The following is a 20479-nucleotide window of genomic DNA, read 5'->3' as shown; positions in this document are numbered from 1 at the left end:
ATAATGTGAACTGTAGATTTTTTCTTTAGTTTTGTACATGATTTTGTTACATTTCAATTTTCTAAATGCAGCATGCCAGAAATAAGTTTAAAATTACTGTCTTGAAAACCATAACCAATGTGCTTGTTAGCATAATTTAATTAATTAAAACTCAAAGTCTAGATAGAACACATTAAGTTCTGTTGCTTCTTACATAAAAAGGCAACATAATATATCTTGTTTAATTAAAAAAAATAGTACAAAGAACTATTTGGCTGCTTCAGTGATTAAATATGCAGAACAACAGCTTAAAAAATAAACGTGCAAAAAGTGATTTATATTAAATGTTCTCTTAAATCTCAATTATAACTTAAAGAAGCTATTTTAAATTTATTTGAATAAATCAATTTGTCTTCCCCTCTGATTTCTGAGTACTTAATTATACATAGCTTATATGCATGTGATACTTCCCCCTGCCCCTGCTTTGGTTCTGTAAGATTCATGGACGGTTAAACTAGCTGGAACTTTTGGAGTCATTAAACTTCAACCAGTTGAGACCAATGCATTCTGTTGTGCTGAAATGTCTTCTAGAGCTAGTTGCTAGGGTATGCTGACGGTATTTGGTTCCTTTATCAAGCCTGGCTTCTTGAGTACAAGTTCACAAGTCAAGTTAGTTTTAATGTTTGCCTTTCTTAAAGTTGCTCTGTAAACCTTTTTGCTTACAAATAAAGTTAATTGTGGAATGTAAGTTTCTTCTGTTGGGGAACATCAATGGATGAAAAATCAGTATGCCATCTTTTGCATCATGTAATGATATCTAAAGTTGTTTAATAAAAGCTTGTACTATTGATATTATTTATTCCTAAAATTATTTGATTTCTTACTGATATTTACTCTTGTGCTTGAGAAGCTAGTTATATCTGTAATGTTAGTACACTTGCCCTCTGTTTCCACTTTTTTATATTGCTTTTTAAATTTCATTTTGCTGCCTCTGTCATCAAATTAAGTTGAGCTAAAATATTGAGCTGTTTGCTTGATTATTTAAGATTAGTTTAAAAGGCAAAAGAAGAATTTTTAAGAAATCCCTAATTAAGCAAAATATCTTTGTCTTAATTATTTTCCTCTCTCTGAGAAATATATATGTTCAGAAGCAGTAAGTATGCATGTATTACCTCCACAGTGTTATTAGTTGAAGCTGTCTTTTTTTTTTTTTTTCCCCTCTGGCTCAAAATCAAATAGAGAGTCTCATCTAATAGTTAATTTGTTACAATCCATTACAATGAATTTAGCATACTTGTCTATTGTTTGGTGCAGTCTCTGTCTCATCTTGACATAACATCTAGTTACTCACTGAGCCTTTGAAGAAGGAAACAAAGCAAACAGAACTGATGGACATCCGTTTGCCATCAAAGAAATAAGAGAGGAAATCATCCTCCCTGATAACACCTTAAGGAGAAGAAAGAGAGAATAGGGGAACAAGAACAATATAAAAGCCTCCCTGGCAAAAATATACACCATGCAGCAACAGAGTTAAATGAATTTGTAGAGTCATTTGATAAGTTTACACAGAAGATGATAGAAAAAAATAAAAGTTTTTAAAAATTGTAAAAGTGGACTTTTTAATGTGAATGATAGAACACCACACACAAGATAACTCTTTTGAATCTGCAAATAGAAAAAGATGGTCTCAGTCAAAGGCACTGTCGGGAGAGCATAATATGTCCTTAATGCTTCTGAACGGTTGTTTCCTGTGCTGTAAGAAAAGGAATTGTCTTTTCCCACCATGGCAGAAATGGTGTTGGTTTCCTTCCTGAAAGTAGTAAAGCAAGAGATGAGTTTACAGGCAGAAGCTGGAACTCAATAGGATTCTGGAAATAAAATGGCTTAAAGTAAGGAGGGAACAAGTATGTAAACAGCTTTGTCTCTTCATCCCTCCAGATGCCTCTCTTGTTTACCTTCTTACCATCTCTTGACTCTTTTTGGTTTTTTTTTTCTTCCCCTCCAGAACTTTTCTGTCATGTTCCATCACAAGTCTCCTATTGTGGGTTTGTTGCTTTCTTACATTGCTTTCTTCAGTCCCATTAATAAAAGAGTCAAGTAGGTTTTAAGATCACTTCCTGATCTTGACAGTAGTCAAGGTCTGACCTACTTGGAACCAAACTTGAGGGCCCAGATCCAGCTAAGTATTTGGTCTTTCAGTTTACACTGGTGAAACAACCTTTTGTCTTTCTGGATCCATTGTCATCCTTAGAGTTGCTAGAGCAAGCTCCCCAGTCAAGTTTTTAGCATCTCTGGATGGGAAAATGGGAAGAAAATAAAATAACCAAAAAGCACATGACATAAAAGAAATACTAAGGTCAGAAACTATATGGTGGATACATTTGCAAGCTGGGATAAACTACATTAATATTGTCTGGGAGGTTGGGAAATTGATTTTCAATTGAAGGAGAGCTGTTGCTGGTTTTGAAGAGGAAATTAGTTTTGATTTGTTAGTGGAAGAAACAAATCACTTGTGAAAAATTGTGAGAAGAGTCAGTTCTGTTCACCTCAGTGGGCAAGGGCGTGGTGGTGTGATTAGAATTTATTTTGAAATGTAGGGAGTGAGAAGAATCTGTTGTCTGGAAGGAAGAGAGACTGGCTTGGCAGTAGACTGGATGAGAACTGATGTGTAGTCTGAAGTACAGGGATAATGGGAAGAAGTTGAAATGTATTATAAATGAGGGGGGAAAAAATCCCGGAGGGCAAATGGGTAAAAAGGTGCAAGAAAATGTGTGGTTCTCTACTGGAGGTGCAGACAGTGCAAGTCCTTGTATGTGTCTTTTTAACCTTAACTGCTAATGTATATGTTCCATTATTCCAGCAGGTACAGCTTTTGGAAACTACTGTGTAATTTCAAATCTCAGTGAGGCTGATGTGTTGAGAACACAGAAGTCCTTTCTTGTGGTAAGACTTTGGAAATCTTTTGTAACCTCGGTATAGACAACTGATGTATGAAAATATCTTCGTAGGCTTTTAGGCCTGCTGTTCATGCTGTGTTCAGAGTGTCTTGCTCACTTGATTCACCATGGTTGAGGGCCAGACACTCTGTTCTATATGCGAGCATTAAAAATTCATAACTTGAACTAAAATTATCTCTAAAATAAACTAGTATTAATTTCCCCAGCAAATTATGTATCTAACACATGTGTGCACACATTCATTAAACATTTTTCACCAATAGCTTTTTAGTTTCTTAATGGTGGAATGAGCAGAAATACCTATTTCAGATTGTGGTCCTTTCCTTATTTAGACTGTGTGGTGGAATAAAGTAGCAGTTTTAAGAAACCTTTTTGTTTATCACATTTCTGTTTTATTCTCACAGGTGGTGTACAGGATTAGTTTGCAATCATAATTTGTGATCTCTCCTTTCTTGTTTGTTCCTACATACTTTTATTTCCTTTTATTTTATCTGTGTAATGGGTCACGTCCTTTTGAAGGCATAATTATAATATCAGATTAATAACAGTACTAACAATGGGTAGTGAATTGTTACATAAGGCTAGGACTGTTTTAAGTTACTGAAACAGTTTTATATTTATAGATACCTAATTGTACATGCATTTTTTACAGTAAAATGTTATAAAATTATGATGTTTTATATGAGACGGAATCTTTAGTAGAGTATCATTGCATGCATTTATTAGTAGTTAGAATTGTAACATGGCTCTTGGTTATAGAATGTGAGAGTTAATCTAGGTCATGATTAGAATATTTCATATGCTTTCAAAATTGAATTAGAGCGTTGCAAATTTATTATTACTAATGTGACTGTTTCTGCTGGTTTCAAAACATCTGAAAAGTATTGAAACAGGCTGCCCAGGGAGGTGGTGGAAATACCATCCTTGGAGGTGTTTAAAAAACTCATAGATGCAGTACTTAGGGACATGGTTTAGTGATGAACTTGGCAGTCGTGGGTTAATGGTTGGACTTGATGATCTTAAAGGTCTTTTCCAACTTAAATGATTCTATGATTCTATTCTTGGTGTTTAGCAAGTAGATCATCAAAATGCTACTGTTGGACTAGTTCATGCAAAGTCTGGCTTTAGCAAATCTCATTATATGATTACAGCCATACTTAAAGTGTTAAATGGTGTGTACAAGTAATGAAAGAAATGGAAGGTCAGCTGTGGATTACACAGACTGTATGTAGGAGTGTCAGTTTGTTAATTTTTCTGGTTTTTCGGTTTTGCCCTTGTAACCTGTAACCTGTAAACCTGTAACACTGATGAGTAAAGAACATCATACTTACTGTCAAAACTACTGTGATAGACTATTTATTTGGAACATGCATGGTATCTAGACTCAGTATCAGTAACATCATTTGACATGTGCAGTTGTGTGTTTCTTTCACACAAAACAGAAGATGAAAGAACTTACGTGATTTTTAGCTTACTAATAGTGCTGGAAGTAATGAAAGTAACACTGTAATCTGAACTTGATCATGGTTTGGTAGAAATGAAATAATTTGCAGCATAGGAACATGAAAATTTTGGCAATGCTACCCCTTGATAGCATTAAAATGAGTTTTCTGGAACCTCTTTCTAGATATGTTTTCTATATATATATTTCTAGGCTTTGCATAAATTTCTGTGATAACTTATTTTCCCACTGGAAGTCAGTCTCTGAGAGCAGCCTGTTGGCAGATAATCCTGTCTTGTGAAGTACAGTGGTCACATGAATAGCCTGATCAATAATTTATACTTTTAATGGATTATTTCTAGTTACTGACTTGACAGCCGTTACACAAGAAGACATTGCAGATTATCAACTCCAAAAGCAACTTGTATGCTCTTGAGTGATAAGAAAATTAAATACTAGGGAGAGCTGGCTTCTTTTGTCTTCTGCAGAAAGACAAAAAAATCCAAAAAACCTCAAACCTCTCAAAGGGGCAAAATGATCTCCTTTGAGGAGTCCCGCTGCTAGGGGAGGAGGGAGGGAACGGAGAATGCCCAAAATAAACAAAGGAAAAGAAAGTTAAAGTGGGGAACTTTTACAAAATATAGAGTAGAGCAGGTGTATAGATTAAAGTGGAAAGAACAGAAGAGGGTGTGGGGTTTCTCCCTGCTGCACAACCCCCACCCCCCCCACCCCCCCCATTCCCCTCGTTTTTTCCTTTTGTCTTTTTGAGGGTGCGGACAGGTTTATGATGTATGAAAGAGAAGGGAAGAACATAAAACCAGCAGAAAAAGTTAAAGGGGTTTAGCTGCCAGCATGGTTATAGTACTGCTGGACTGGAGGATCAGCTTGAGAAGCATTTTGAGCCTTGCAGGCCCAGTGTAGGCAGTATATATGCATTTGTCTGGTAAAGGGAGAAATATTTAGTCACTTGTCATGCTAACACACTGGAAAAGCTTGTGAAATGATGGGCCAGTAAAGGGGGGTCCTCAGCAGCTGAGGAAAGGTAATATGGGAAGGACTGATTTGAGAGCAACTGCAGCTCTTGGAAGATAGTTCAACTACATATGGGACAGCTTTGGGTTTGTAAAAGGAAGAAGATGTAATGACATTTCAGCTGTTTCAGCCATAGTGGAAAATACACTTGTTTCAATGAGTGTATTGTCCATTCACCAGTCTCTGGGCACTGGCATTGAAGCTTTTGACTGTCTAGCTCATCTAGTGGTGAGGCAGAAGTTGCCCTTCCAATATGTCAGCTACTCACAAACACATAAAGGCAAAGTGTAAACAGCCACAGGTGTTTACTGGTGGGTTTTTTTTGTTTGCTTATAGAGTAGAATTGCTAATAAGGTGAGGTAGGCAGTGTTGGGGGGGAAGGGTTTTGACAAAGCCAGGATGAGAAGGTAGGTCACCATTGTCACCACAAGCCTGATAAACAAGAGGAGTGACATCCTTCAGCAGAAAGCACTGAGATGAGAGGGGAAAAAAAAGAGAAAGGGTTAAATGTTTTGAGTGCTGACGCTTCCTTCCATGTCGGGCCTAGCAGACAGGTAAGGCTGTGCTGCTTCAGCTGTGCCTGAAGAGCTCCACAAGATGGGGGGTTCAGTGCTGCAAGGATCCTCTATTGATTGAGTGAAAGGACAACTGAATTAACTAGCGTTGAGTAGCATAGATGGAGAAGGCTAGTGGGTTTGTATTTAGTCATTGTTTTGTTTCTACTACTGCTACAGTGATGAAGGGTAGGCATTAAGCTGACAAAATCCTTGCACCTATTTTAGAAATATATTAGAAAGCACTAAATACTACAGTATTGTAGTATTTAAAAGAACTCAAAGAAATACCATTTTAGAGTTGCATATAGGATTTCATTAAAGCACTGATTCTGTTATTTGATTGCATTCAGTATAAAATAAGGTCCATAAAATGTTAAGAACAAAAGAACAGTCATAACTGCATATCTGATTACAGCCTTTGAAGCAGAATTTTAACTGCCTTTAAAGAGGGTCTGCAGCCAGATTGTATTTTTTTGCTCCTATGTATTTAAAAATAACCAAACACCTCTATTCAAAAGGTTCTGTATTATCACTAGAAACCTAGCTTCTGATGTTTGCCTAGTTTAAACTATGCAGCTCTTGGGACTCAAACTGAAAAATGCATTAGTTTAATATGCAAAAAACAAGTCACCAGACAAATGTTAGGCTCCTTAATCTGACTATACTGCTGCTTGTTTAATTTGATTTCTAATTTTTTTGCTGTCATGATTCAAGTATTGTTTCATTGCTTGGGCTTTCAGTCAAAGCCTTATGAAATCAAAATGAATTTGAATGCTTCTCCATTTTCTTTTCAAGCTATGTGGACATAAAGTATTTGAGTAAGATGTGACTCAGCTAGTAGCCAAATAAATCTAAGCAAGTTTTATGTAGCAAGAGTTTCATTTTTAATTAAGATTGGCTTCTGAGTAACTGCTGAGGTGATTAAAAGATGATGGCTCTAGACAGAAGGTACAGCCTTCTGGAGGCAATGACCAGTACATTTAGCACCCACAGGACTTGTTACTGTGGGAACATTTCTGTGTATCAGCTCTTGTTTATTATTAAAGCCTTGAAGTTCTTGGTGTAAGTTTTAACAAGCGTCCAGGTCCCAGATCTTTCTTGCGGTGTAAGCTGAGTGTTGTGAGGAGGTGTGGGAGAACTCTCATACCGATTTCCACTTGACTTGAACCTTTCAAAGGTAACAGAGGGCTAGGGGCAGGAGGGCACAGAATAGACAGCATGAAGCAGGTGATAGTCTTTGCTTGTATTTACTGAGAGACTAGATTGCAGAGACAGACGAATACTTTGTTGTAGTTGCAAAGGGAAGAGAAGAATTTAATCTCCAAGCATTTTACAATTGGGAATGTCTCTCACTAAAATGAATTTTCTATGAGATGATTTCATTTTATTGAGAGTACTTACTTGCTGGCTGATGTAACCATCACATGACCTGTCCTGGTGAAAACAGTGTTTTTGAATCCTCTTCTACCTTTATGTAGAATCCAAAATGGTACTGTGCATTTTCAGGGGTCAGTCTGTTGCTATGTTAACTTTTTTGCCATGTACAGATTGAATTTGCTGGCCATTGGTGTTACATGGAACAAAATACAGGTTTCTGTCATGTAGTCTAGCTAAGCGTATTGTAGAGTACTATGAAACATCCTTTGCATTTGAAGAAAGGGATTGTCTCATTATAAAGTTTGGTCTGCCCTGCTTAAAAAAAATAATTATTAAATCATATGAGCCCAAAGACAGTTTTAAAAGTGAACCAGCCATTTGGTGTTTGTTTTTGTTGCATAGCAATGTTCCTGTGTAAGAGCAGAATTACGGGTTACTGTTCCTTCCTTCTCATGCAGGTCTTGCAATTGTTTTGCAGACTTCTGTGAGTCAGAAGCTCCTCCACCAAGTTCAGTGATTGTCAAGTGTGTACTTCAGCAGTAACAACAAATGTTTATGAACTAGTTTTATTCTTTGATGTAGTCTTGAATTTTTGCAAGTGTTAAGCATTTTAATATTTGTAACTTATTGTCTAATCTTCAAATTAGAATAATCTTAAACAAAATGTCTCTCCTGCAGGGACTATAGAACTGTATTTCTGTTTTGGATTTCAGCCAGGCAAAAATTGTCTTGATGTGTGATGACTAAGCCCCTTGGTTTAGATATATACTTTTTTATATATGAAGTATATAAGTAAAATTGAGTGTGCAGAATATTATACATGTTTGTGTATAAAGAAGACATAATTTGATCCATATGTATGGGTGGTGCTTATAAAATGTTTAGTGCTGAATTATATAGAAAATTTGTATTGAATTCATTCTGACTATATCAGTAGTTATTATAACTACTACTTTTCAGGGCATACTCAGTTATTTCTTAGGTGTAGCCTGCATTTTTCTTGGGTATCTAACTTTTCATTTGTGTCATTAAAATAAATCTATTTTGAAAGAACATTTTGTTTGAAAGGGCAGTTATTTTGTCTAATTGTGCTATTCCAGACCAGAGCTTCGTAGTACTAGGTCAATACTGGCATGCTGGAATGAGTCTAGTGAAGGAACTCCCAGAGATTAATAGGGATGGAGTACATGATGTATGAGGGGCTGAGAGAACTGTGTGCTTCCATTTAGAGGAGTCTGAGGGGACATCTATCTGTTGTCTTCAGCTACCTGATGGGAGGCTATAAAGAATATGGAGCTGGACTTTGTGTCAGGATGAGAGAAAACAGACACAAGTGAAAACATTGGAAATTTTTGTTAGGTATTAAGGAAATTTTTTTCAGTAAGAGGGTGGTCAAACACTGGAAGAAGCTGTTCAGAGGGGTTCTGAAATATCCAGCTTTGAAGATGGTAAAAATTTCAGGCTGCATTAACCTTCATATTTGAGACACTTTTTAAGTAAATTTGGTCCTAGAGTTAGTTAATAGTTAAATAATTAGAGTAATCTTAAGTTTTGGTGATGATAAAAAAGGGGTGTGGTTGGTTTTGCAGGCTTTCAAAATCACTTGAGCTGCTGGTTCAACCTAAAAGGTAGCTGTCTCTTGCAGGTAAATTTGCCTGTAAATGCATTTGGTTCAGTGGATTTTTATTTCTGTGGCATGTTTATACAACAGGTATCTCAAAGGAGGGTGTAGCTTATTAAACCCTTTAGAGTAGGAGAAAAAGCAGGCTAGTATGGATGTTGCTGCCATTTGTAGTTTTGTGTTGGTCTGTGATTAATGTCTGCTCTTGGCTCCTGCAGTTCTAAATAGTTCCGTAATTTGCGATTGAAATCGTGAATATCTGCAGTCAACATACACAATTCTTTTAGTGATAAATCCTTATATTTGAGTATATGCTTGCTTCTATTAATTTAAAGTTTCTTTGCTTTTTCATGGGGTTTAAAAGGTTAAATGGATCTGTTTATGTACTGAAAAGCTACCATATAGAAGAGTTAATCAGGGACACATCCTGAAAGATAGAGATTCCTTTGAACTTCATAAATTACATGTTGTTCCCCCATGTCTTCAAAAGATTTCATTTGAAGTTACGATAATGGTAACACTCGCCTCCCCTGCTTCCACAGCTTTGCCAACAGCTCACTTATGTCAGTACTGTAAATTGTGTTGCTGACTTTGAGAACACCATTTTATGTAAGAACTTCTTCAGAACTCTGACTCTTCAGAACTGTCTGCATCTTCTCACATGTCAGCAAGATGTGTAGCATTTGTATATGTGTTTTTGTGGGTTCAGTTTTGTTCTGGTCTATTTGTGTGTGTACCACATATGCATACCTAATATCCTTAAGTGCTGTCCCTACTGCTGTTCCTGTAAGTGCGCGTTGACTAGTGCCCTATTTGAGATGCAGACTTTCCAGTTCATGCAGCTCTCTCTGCTGGTCAACCTGTATAATCAGATGTGCTTTAGTAAAAGCACAACCAGGATTTTTCCTTTAGTATATGCCTGTCTTTTCCTGCTTAAGGGTCAGGAGGCCTTATTGGAGATCAGGTGCCTTCCTCTTCAAGTTCTTTCAAGATCTCTGAATACTTAAGTTGTATAATTCTGCCTCACCTCATGTTGTGTTTCACGGTGAGTCATTGTTCTTGCCAAATGGATTTGCAGTCCTGTCTAATCTCGCTGCCATGTTCTGTGCCTTCCTTTGAGAGGGAGGTGGCCTGCTTGCTTTCTTTTCCTTTCTTGCCCTACTTACCTAGTTATTTTAGAATGGAGTTGTTATTTTATAATGGCTTGCCTTACAAGATGCAAAGACTGCTCATGGTAGGTATTTTCTTGATGTCTGAAAGCATCTGTCAGATGTGCCACTTTGAGTTTGATTTCATGACTTGGAAGTGGACTTTTTGCGTGGCTGATAATGATTATGTGTTTTCTAAGTAGGATAAGTTACTATGATTCTCTTTGCCTTTTGGGTCACACAAAAAGCAGATTGCCTACCCAATAGGGTGCAAGAATAACATGCAGAAAGTTTTTTTCCCTCAGAGAAGATATGAGGGAGGTAACAGTAGAAGAGAAAGAGAAAATTATATGGGAATTGGGAACAATGTGGGATCTTAAGGTTAATCGTTTTGGGGGGGAAAGATAGCTCTAACTTAATGCTAGAGCTCAAATATGTTCCTGTCTGATGATTTCAATGTTTGAAGGCCAGAGGGATTTTCAGAACTGTCAGACATGCTTAACACCCATTGAAATAAATTAATCTTTGAGTGATTTTTATATTTTAATTCAGCTAAGTGCATGCTTGTAAACTTCTGCAAACATGGCAGAAGTTGGCCAGAACATTAAGCAGCCCAAATCTGTACTACACAATTTACAAGATAGATTAATATCTACCTGGAACATTAATCTAGCATAACAATGCCTGTCTGCATATTCCTGCAAAACATATTACTGAGATTTTTTTGTTCCCATCAACGTACCTTAGTGATTATTTCAATACAGAGTCATCTTTATCCTGAGTCTAATACTAGCCTTGTGTGAGAAATAAACACGGAATTGATCTGACAGCGTCGACAGAGGCCTGGAATCTTGCAGGTATAAAACCCCCTACAATACAGTTTTTCTCTTTTAGCATAGTACCACATAGGATTTCTAAAAGTGTAACCTTTTGTATGTCGTCATTATTATAAAAGCAGATGATCAAAATCAGTCCCATTCCATGTACTTCACTGTGCATGTTTTGTTTATTTTAGTTTACTTCTATTTGAATTGTATGCTTAGTTTGCCAAATGCTGTAATTCTCTTGTATCGGGAAAATGGATGAAAAAGTTGAATCTACTTTGCAGATTTTAAGTATCCCAATAGGAGTGTATTAGCTCTTGTTTTCTCCCTGTCTTCATTCTTCGTAGGCAGGGAAAACACATTTGTGGAAACTTAGTAGTGCTTAGATTTGTATTACTGGTCTCAAAAGGCCAGTGATTATCATCTGCCTTAGAAATTAGAACTGAATGTTTCATGCAGTTAGTTTTGTTTCAACTTGCATGAGAGAGAAAAAAAAAAAAAGAACGTGGTTGGTAGGAAATTGAAATATTGTCAGGGTGCTGTAGAAGTAAATGACATGTGGCAATTCATACATGTTTGGAACAAAAGTAAGAGTCATTTTAAATGTTCATATAAAAATGTCCAGTTCATCTTGGTGTTAGCATTTATCACTTAGCAGGGAAGCATATTTTTAAAGTTAAATAATTAAGGGAATGGGTTGATATATATGTGATTCATCCACCAATCTGTTGTGACAAATGAATCTAAGACTTAACAAATGTACTTACCTAGGAGAAAGCAGTAACTCTCATTTTGCTGCTCTCAAGCAGTTATATCTGTCCTACAAGAATTCCCTGAGCTTATTAGGTAGCTTTAATTCTGCAGTATTTTCCTTATAATGTATTTTTCTGGGTATAATCTGGTTTTGTCCAACTTCTCAAAAGCTCTAAACTTGGCTGAGGACTCTGCTGCATAGGTGATACACAAATCCAGAACAGGAAAATTGACCTAGACTCTACACACAAAACAGTATACAGCAAATATAGCTAGATGAGGAGGAAGGGCAAGGGGTCAGTAATGGTCAAGTTGGCAGGCAGCATTTAACATCTTTTTAGGTTTTTGGTGGTTTTGGTTTTGTGGTTTTTTTGGTTTCACAAGTGTTTGGAGACACAAGTTCGTGGAGATGCTGAAGTGAGGTGAGAGAAAGGTAAGAGTGAGAGCAGATGCTCATAATCATTCGTAGTTTGGCTGATTGTATGTTCCAGGTGATAGCAACACCGCTACTTCCCTGTCTCTCTGTTCCGCTTGAGAATGGCAGATCACAGAGTACCTGGCTGGAACCACAGGCATTAGAGCTGCTTTGCAGTTCTGGAGGAGCATGTTGCTACAAGTATTAACTATTCTTGTTTCTTTCATTAAGACTCTTTGGCCCTGGAACAGGTAACGTTTGTCAGTAGTTGAGACTCTAAATGCTCTTTATTTTGTCATTGGGAATATGCATAGCATATCCTCTTGTGCCGTGCTGGCTCAAGTTTATTGAGGAATAATAGTCACTTTTACTGGTAGTTTTACGAATGGCACAAACAGAAGGTTCAAAAGGTAATTTGGACATCTGTGTTAACTTGGTCTTTCTCAGGTGCTCTACTGAAAGACTCCTTAAGCCTCCTTTTTCCTCTCATGAGTCACCCCAATGGTCCATAATTTCCCGTAAAGATCTTTTCTTCCAGTTCTTCTCATTTTCTGTCTGTTTAACATATGATTTTTAAAATGTTTCCTTTATTCTACCTTCATAAGAAAAAAGTCTGCAAATGTCAGCAACAGGAGGGCAGCACTTGTAATTTCAATGCTCAAAGGCATTAGCTGCCTTTGAGGTGTCTCCTGTTTACTCCCCATGCTTAAAGAGCAAGAAATGACTGAAATCCTTGGCTTAAAGATCCTACTCGCCACCCCTGAGGCTCAGCAATGTGAGCAAATCCTTTTCCATCAGCTTTTTCCAGCACCCTTAAGGGATTAAGTAGATGTTGCTTGGAGAATGATGGAAGAACTAAAGAAATATTTGATAAGGATTCAAATAATAATTTCTCATTCCCTCCAGAAAGGAGAGGGGGGAAAACCCTACCCAACCACCTGTGGTATTGTTAACAGCAGCTATTCCTGGTTCTTATTTCTGCTTACATGTAGTTGTGATTTGGATACCATGGGAATGGAAAATTAATGAATTTTTTACCCTGTGGTGTGGGATATGATCCTTACTGTATGCTCTGCAGTATGCGATTTGGTAGCCTGGGGATGCTGGGCAGACTCAGAGAACCTAAGGGAACTGGGAGAGTCCTTGGTGGGGAGTCAACATAGGATTCGTTTACTTGAGTGAGTTTGGGACCTGACTGAGGGGACCATATCAGTCAGAGATGGGAGGGGAATGAAAGAGTAATATATACTTGTTCTTACAAGTATGTAGATGCGCAGGAGATAAAGTACGACAAATACCTACCCTTTTCCTAGTTTTCTTGATTTCTGTCCCACATATGACTCAATGTGCAATCTCTATCTTCCACTTGAACTGAGGCTCCTGCTTTTACTTGACTCCTTTCCCATCATAGAGTATGTCATCCCTCTGGTGTCTGTTCCTGCCTCCTAGCAAATAATTGCTATGAGAAGGTATTTTCTTTCAGTAGTAGTTTAAACTTCTTACCAAGTTTTCATTTGTGTTCAATTACATTTCCAAAGGTTAAAACAGAATGCTTTGGCAGAAGTCGATTGTGGCAGGATGCCTTCATTTCCTTCCTCTTTTTTGATTTTTCTAAGAATCAAATGGAGTCCAGAGTTTTGGTCATTTTCAGTAGTTACTATGTATTTTCCTGTACTTTCTAAGATCAAGCAGGTCCCAGCCTGCTAGTTTTTTTTCATTTGCCTGTATAGAATCATCTGTTTCACCTTGCATGTATTAAGATTATGCCTGTCTAGCAGTCTGCTAACTTCTAGTAGTTTTAAACAAGTTTAATTAGTTTTTAATTAGTTTTAAACAAGGTGGATTAAATGCTAAGTGACTGAGGTTATTTCAGTTAAAATTCAAACATAGTCCTGTACCCAGTTATGCGATGGTTTGGGAGAGTTTCTATTAAAGAAGCTTGGCAGAGAGGAGGAATTGGAATGGGGAAAGAGGAGAAGCAGCTGTACTTTGAGATGTTTGGGCTCAGACTTGGCATACTAATCTATGCTTTTGACCTAATAATGCATTCCAAACTTGAGGACGTTCAAGCAACGTTCAGGTTTTAGAGTAAGGGATTCTCAAGTCTTTGTAGAAGATTTCATGTTCTGCTGTAACTGTCAGTTTCTGATACCTGTCATCCTGTCCTCTTTTCTCTCTTGATTTCCCACCCCCTGCCAAGGATTTGCTTGTTTTTCTTGTTGCCCACTCTTTTTCTTCTTTCTGGCAGAAACTGTACAACACATAAAATGGGCTGAAGTGTCCAGGTGTGACTCAGCTGCTGTGCTTAACAAGATATAGTCTGAGAGAAGGATAATTTGACTTCAGGAAGTTTCCACATCGTATGTGGTGGAGTCCTTCACCAGGGGAGGAATCCTTCCATCACACTGTCTTGCTGTCCACAGAAGCATGCGGCTGGTAAAAAGAAGTGCAACGGAAGATTGTGTTATGCTTTACCACTTCTTATATTATTTTGGCTTTAGGGGTCTCTAATGTAAGTCTTTGTCAATTATGAGTCATCAAACTACCTTAACTTCTTAAATTCTCAAAAAGAAACCGCTATACCATTTCTTCCAACTCTGACTGTGTCTGACTGTAGTGACTGACAGGATCTGTCTCAGCTTATATACTATCCATACATGTGGTCATGGTGACATATGCTGCTTATGTCAGTGGGTTGATGAGGTCAAGTGTTAAATGGTGATACTGTCTATGAACAGTTTTCAGGGGAGTGGGAGGGGAAGCATCTGCTAAATGAGATAAACTTAACTTCTTTTAGAAACCATCAGTCCTGAATGGGGGTGGAAGAATAACAAGAGCCCATTTCTGTGACCTTGTTTTATTTACTGCTTGGAGTAATGCAGAAGCATTAAGTCTACATAGTAATGGCATTTAGACTGGGTCAGTACCACAGAGCCACTAAGAATCCTGTTTCTGTTGAAGGCATATCTTGGTCACCTATGCGGTACTGAACAATAAATACACTCATAGGTTTTGATATAGATGTTCATAGTAGTGTCACGTTTGTTACCTAATTCTCTTTTTACTGAACTCTAAAGAGTAAATGGGAATGTAAATCTTAGGCAGGATCATGGTGTTGTGTTACTCTGAGACGTGTTAAATATATTTCATCTGTGTCTTTCAGTCTTAAAGCTTTTTTTTTCCTTGGTGTGTTTTGTTTTTTTCTTACACATGCCCCTTGTATTGAACTCTGTGTTCAGAAGAGTTTCTTTTTCTTTCCCCTGCCTGAGGTTTCCTCTATACACTAAAACTGAAAAATGAAACTGGGACACTGTGTATTGGGGAGAGTTCAGTAAGGGTTGAGTTTTAAAATGGATTTTCTTTTGCAGTGTTTAAGCAGTTTGGAGATTTCAACAGCACTTCCTTTATGGTGTTGCTTAATATTTCAACTATTTACCTTCCTTGAAAGGAATTATGAGGCAGTTCTTTCTTACAATGAAATTTGTTCTATTTATTATTTTGTGAAACAAAGAATTGTGTGTATATCTGATCTACCAGCAGCTCACAGCATGGACTTGGGCAAATAGTTTAGGCCCTTGTCTTACGTCTGGAAAACAAGAAAGGTGACAAATGTCTTATATAAAGCACCATAGTACTGAAGTACAATGCAAACTGAAAATATGAAGATTACTATGCATTTGTTATGGGATTGTGCAAATAGGTAAAGATTACCTAGAATAGTGGAAGTGATCTGATGGCACTGAGGCTAAGTTTGTTGCTGACAGAAGTATGCTCTGCCTTCTGCAGCCAAAAGCTGCATTGTAGGGTTTTGTTTTTAAACGAATTTGATACCAAAGAATGCTATCAGTGATCTAACAAATTAAGGCTATGGTCTGGTTTCTCCTGTTATTTGGCTGGGGTTTTTTTACATTTTCTTTATGTCTGTGTGCCAGTCAGAGGGGTGTAATTGCTCTGTGACCTTATTTGCTTTAACAAAATGAAACTCAATTCAGTTAATTGATGAGTTGGCAGACAAATATCTTGATGTTTAGTTTGGATGTAGGTGTGGGTGGACTATTTCTTGCATGTACTAGTGGTCAAAGTCCTTGCTATGTACCAATTAAGAAAAAAAACCCCATCTATTTAAAAGGTTGTTTATTGGTAGGTGAGCAGATGTGGCAAGTGCTTAAGGGCAGCAGAGTGTAGAGGGATATCCATTTATAGGTACTGGAATGCTTTGTCAGAAGTGGTCTGTTCAGGCATTTTTAATTCCTGCTTAGAATTTTAAACTGGATTTAGTTTGCTAATTGGAATATACATTTAATAAATCCAATAACTAGTAGTATTTATAGTAATCTGTAGTTGGTTAGGGTTTATCTTCAGGAGCTGAAAGCACACATAAAGAGAAGAAAGACCATTGTCAATTTTAAACTTCTAGTTGGTTTTAGCAGATCTCAGCAATTTATCTTACACCTGAAAATGTATGCACAAAAATCTCTTTTAGAGTGGCTAGTTCAGCTGGAGACATCTTATTCATTGTAGTTTGCAAGTTACAAAAAACCATGGCTGTCATACATTGTATTTCAATTCTATTCTAGACTTAGTTCCAGTTTATCTGATTAAAAGTGATTTTATTCAGTAAAATAATATCAGTGAGCCTGCAGTATCTTTACAGGCCTTTTGGGAGAGGCTAGCTGTGGTTTTTATTGCATCAGGGTCATAGCTTGGTTTTGTCATCTCTTCGTTAGCCACATGTTAAGTAGTGTGGCATACACTAATATTTTTCTGCTTTGCCTTAGAAGTGGTTCTTGAGGTCCATGAAAATCTACTCCTTTGCAGCAGCTTATATCAAGCCCTGGCAGAGAGGTCTGAAATTCTTAGTTTGGCAGAGCTGAGGTGAAGCTGCAAATAAGTATGTGTAATAAGCTGAAAAGTTCTGTAGGAAACTGAAGTGGTTTGTGAGTTTGAGATTGATCTAGGAAAAAGCCCGTCTTGTTCTGTTATTTAGAAAATAGCATATCCTAAATTTTGAATAGATGACCTTAGGTAGCTTTGAATTTTCCATCCAAAAGTGGGTGGGAAAATACCACCTTTAGGCAAGACTGAAACAGTATGATTTCAGACTTGGAGTGGCATCTAGCAGGGAGAATTAATGTGTCTTGGTTTGCGTTACTGAGTTGATATATCTGCAGAACTTGCTGTAGAGTCTGGGAACTCATCAGAGATTGAAATGTACATGAAAGCCCTAGACATAAGGGCTCAGAAGCAAAGCTTATGTTGGAATTTGATTTATGTACTGAGAGACTTGAGTGTTCTAAAGTTTTTTCTGGTTTTCTGTCATCAGATAGACTTTTAAAACTAGTTGAGTAATTGTTCAGTAGGCATTTTGTAATGAAACTTTTTATAAACAACTTATCAATGTAAAAATACTGTCATTCTATAAATGTGTCATCTTTATTTTATAATGCCTTCTCATAGAGGAACTGATACTAGCGCAATCTATAGCAGCAGATTCTGAAATCCAAAAGAGAACACAGTCGTCATCTTCTCTGATCTTCTGTGTATCATAGACCAGTTACATTTCAGCTTTCTTCTGCCACCAAGTTCAGTAACATGAGTTTATCTAAAGGCTCTTTTGTAATAGTGCATCTAACCATGACGTTTTAAAATCAAGAAATACAGAATTTACTGCTTTCTTGACTGTTTGTTCTGGTAGTTTGATATTCTTGTTTCTGAGAGAGAGGGAAAAAATGTTTGTTTCAAATTTGTATTTATTCTACAACCATTATATCCCCTATTTAAATCATTATTTGATTTTCCATTATGTTTTTTTCTTGAATCCATGTCAGATAGTGTGTTGGAGACTTTTGATCTATTGGGTCACAATTCTCATGTTCTTGCTTTCTGCAATTTCCATGTGCTTTTTTCAGATAAAATATCAAGAATAATGAAAAAAGTTTTGTGTCATTCTTATTTCAGAACTTGGGGAAATATGCAATATGAGTATAGGGAGCTCTTTCTAAGTGTGTCTTAATTGGGAATATTTCCTTTCTCATTAAAAGTAAAGCATACAATTGAACTGCATAATCCTACTTAAAACAGTTCTGTAACTACTGGACACATGACAATATGACTTCTCTTTAGGGAGGGGAAGCACCAGTCTATTTACTTTCTTTTTTTCTTCCTCCCCCCCCCCCCTCCCCCTTTTTTTTTTTTATTTCCCCCCCCAAAAATGACAAGAAACCACACAATATTTGAAATATTACATTGTGAAGATATGGTTGTCTTAACTGAACTTTTCTTTTTCCCTGTGATTTTCATTAGCGTTTTGCAGAATCTCTGCTAATGGTACATTTTATGATGAACTTTTGTTTACTTTCAGAGCCCTGGGGTTTTTTGCTTTCATTTTTTTCTGACAGTCTGTGTTTATGGAGATAACGTGATCTTGGCACAGCATGTAGTGCTATATCTTTGCAAAAGCTGGCTGGTATTTCAGATAGGGAACAAGTGGAGAGCTCTCACGCCATTGATGATTAAGGAAGCATTAAGTAAGCTATCAGGCAAGTACATTTTCCTGAATTAAAAAGATAAAATGTCAACATTGCTATCATAAATTATTCGACAATATGAAACATTAAAATAGGGTTTAAAAAAAGAATGTATTCCTTTTTTGAAAATACTTCAACCCTTCTATCAAAGAATAGCATGAACTGCAATATTTATATATATGGTAATTGAATTCTAAATCATTATTTGATAGGCTTGTTAATGCCTTTGTGTAGTTTTGGGTTTTAGAGTATTAGTATTTAAACTTCCATTAACAGAAATCGGTTGATTCCAAATATTTCTGTGGCACTGTCTCACAAGATTATTGCTTGGATGTCTCAGAGGGTCTTTTTTATGTTTTGTTGTATCATGTTATGCGACCAGGCCATTGTTCTGTAAGGGTTTGTAAGTGTGGTTCAGTTCGTGCACAATGCCCTTTTGTAGCTAGCTGTGTTGAATCTGTATGGGATCTAAGTTGGGGGGCAAGGAGGGAGGTGTTGTGGTTTTGGTGGGTTTTGGTGGTTTGGTTTTTTCTTGGTTTCTGGGGGTTTTTTAAGGCAGTTTTTTTATTAGCTGTTTAAGAGCTTCAGGCTCTAATCTGGCCTAGGTTTTGAGCTGCTTCTGCAATACTTAAATAAAGAAAACTTTAAAAGTGCAAGACTTTATATATAGATTACATTGTATGGAATTATGTTTTCTACAAAGGAACATTATTTAAGGTTAAACTCTTATAAATAGTATTAGTGTTCCAGGTTTTTGTAACTGGTGTGACATTGTGAAGAGCTAGCTTTGCTTCCTCTTCACAGCTTCAAGCACTTTTCCAAACTGAGCAGGCGGGGAGGGGAAACCATACCAAAACCCCCTAGAAACCCTACACCTTGAGGAGGGAATTTGTATGTTAAATTAGCATCAGGTCTGACATATTGATACACAGTTTCTAAACTGGAAGCTGAAAATGAAGAGAGTCTTTCTGGAGAGTCCAAAGGAGACACTGGCACCTACTGCCCTTGGCTGTTCAGTAGAGATTGCTGGTTAACCCTGACTTAAAGGTTATCCTGTTTGCATGCTGACAGTTATTTCAGCAAAGGGCTAATTTGCTGTGTTTTCGGATTCGCTTCAGATAGTGTAAAAGCTGGGACAGAAGGAAGGGAATAACTTCATTTATCCAGATGTTTTCACATTTTTGATGACTCACATATACTAGCCTTGCCTTCCCCCACATTTTTCACTGGAAAATGTTAGAGGAAGCAGGGTCGTGCGTGTTTTATCATGCAGCATATTATGCAGTGTTCTTTTCCAAGACCACTTTACCCTTTGCTTTTGTCAGGTGGTGAAAACTGAGAGAGGAAAGAAAACAAAGAACACAGAGAACAGCAGGGTGGACATCACAAATATTGTGAGGAACGTAGTGGATCTTTTTTTGTTTTCTCTTTTTGGAGGCAGAAAAGGTAGTTGGGGTTGTGATTATAATCTCCATGGTACTTTAGCCTGTATGGTAAATTGTAAAGTGTACTTTTAATCTCTAAAGGTAGATGTTTGGAAGTTTGACAGAGAGGAGTAGTCTCTGTCAGATGTTCTGGTTGCTGAAACTGGAGACACCTTTTTATGTAGAGTAATATGGCAAAGAGACATAGAGATACTGTTCTGTGCAATTATTTCTCACTATACATAAGGTGACTGCAAATTTCTTTAATCCATCTTTGAGGTTTGGGTAACAGGGTTTTTTTAAGCTCTTCTGATACTCGGCCAGTAATCAGGATCTTTCTATATTTAATTCATTCCTGTTTCGCACCCCCCATCCCCCACCCCCCCTTTTTTTTTTTTCCTGATGATATTAAATTCAAGCTGTG

General features: G+C 37.1%; 1 protein-coding gene across 10 annotated transcripts in view; it reads left to right on the top strand.

The window, feature by feature from the left end:
* JAK2 (Janus kinase 2) overlaps positions 1 to 20479 on the top strand; it is a 91716-nt gene that overhangs the window by 9575 nt on the left and 61662 nt on the right. For 5 of the 10 annotated variants that reach the window (XR_005102060.1, XR_005102059.1, XM_037374496.1 and 2 more), the window contains one exon: positions 2840 to 2922. The exons of 2 other annotated variants lie outside the window; for them this stretch is intronic. The gene's annotated coding sequence lies outside the window, so the exon portion shown is untranslated. Of the gene's footprint in view, positions 1 to 2839; positions 2923 to 18744; positions 18814 to 20479 lie in introns of those variants that run through there. 3 more of the 10 variants (XM_037374499.1, XM_037374500.1, XM_037374507.1) reach the window with 2 other exon arrangements.

This window comes from Falco rusticolus, chromosome Z (genome assembly GCF_015220075.1).
Source record: "Falco rusticolus isolate bFalRus1 chromosome Z, bFalRus1.pri, whole genome shotgun sequence".
NCBI classification, from domain to species: domain Eukaryota; kingdom Metazoa; phylum Chordata; class Aves; order Falconiformes; family Falconidae; genus Falco; species Falco rusticolus.
This window is presented reverse-complemented; position numbering and strand designations above follow the sequence as displayed.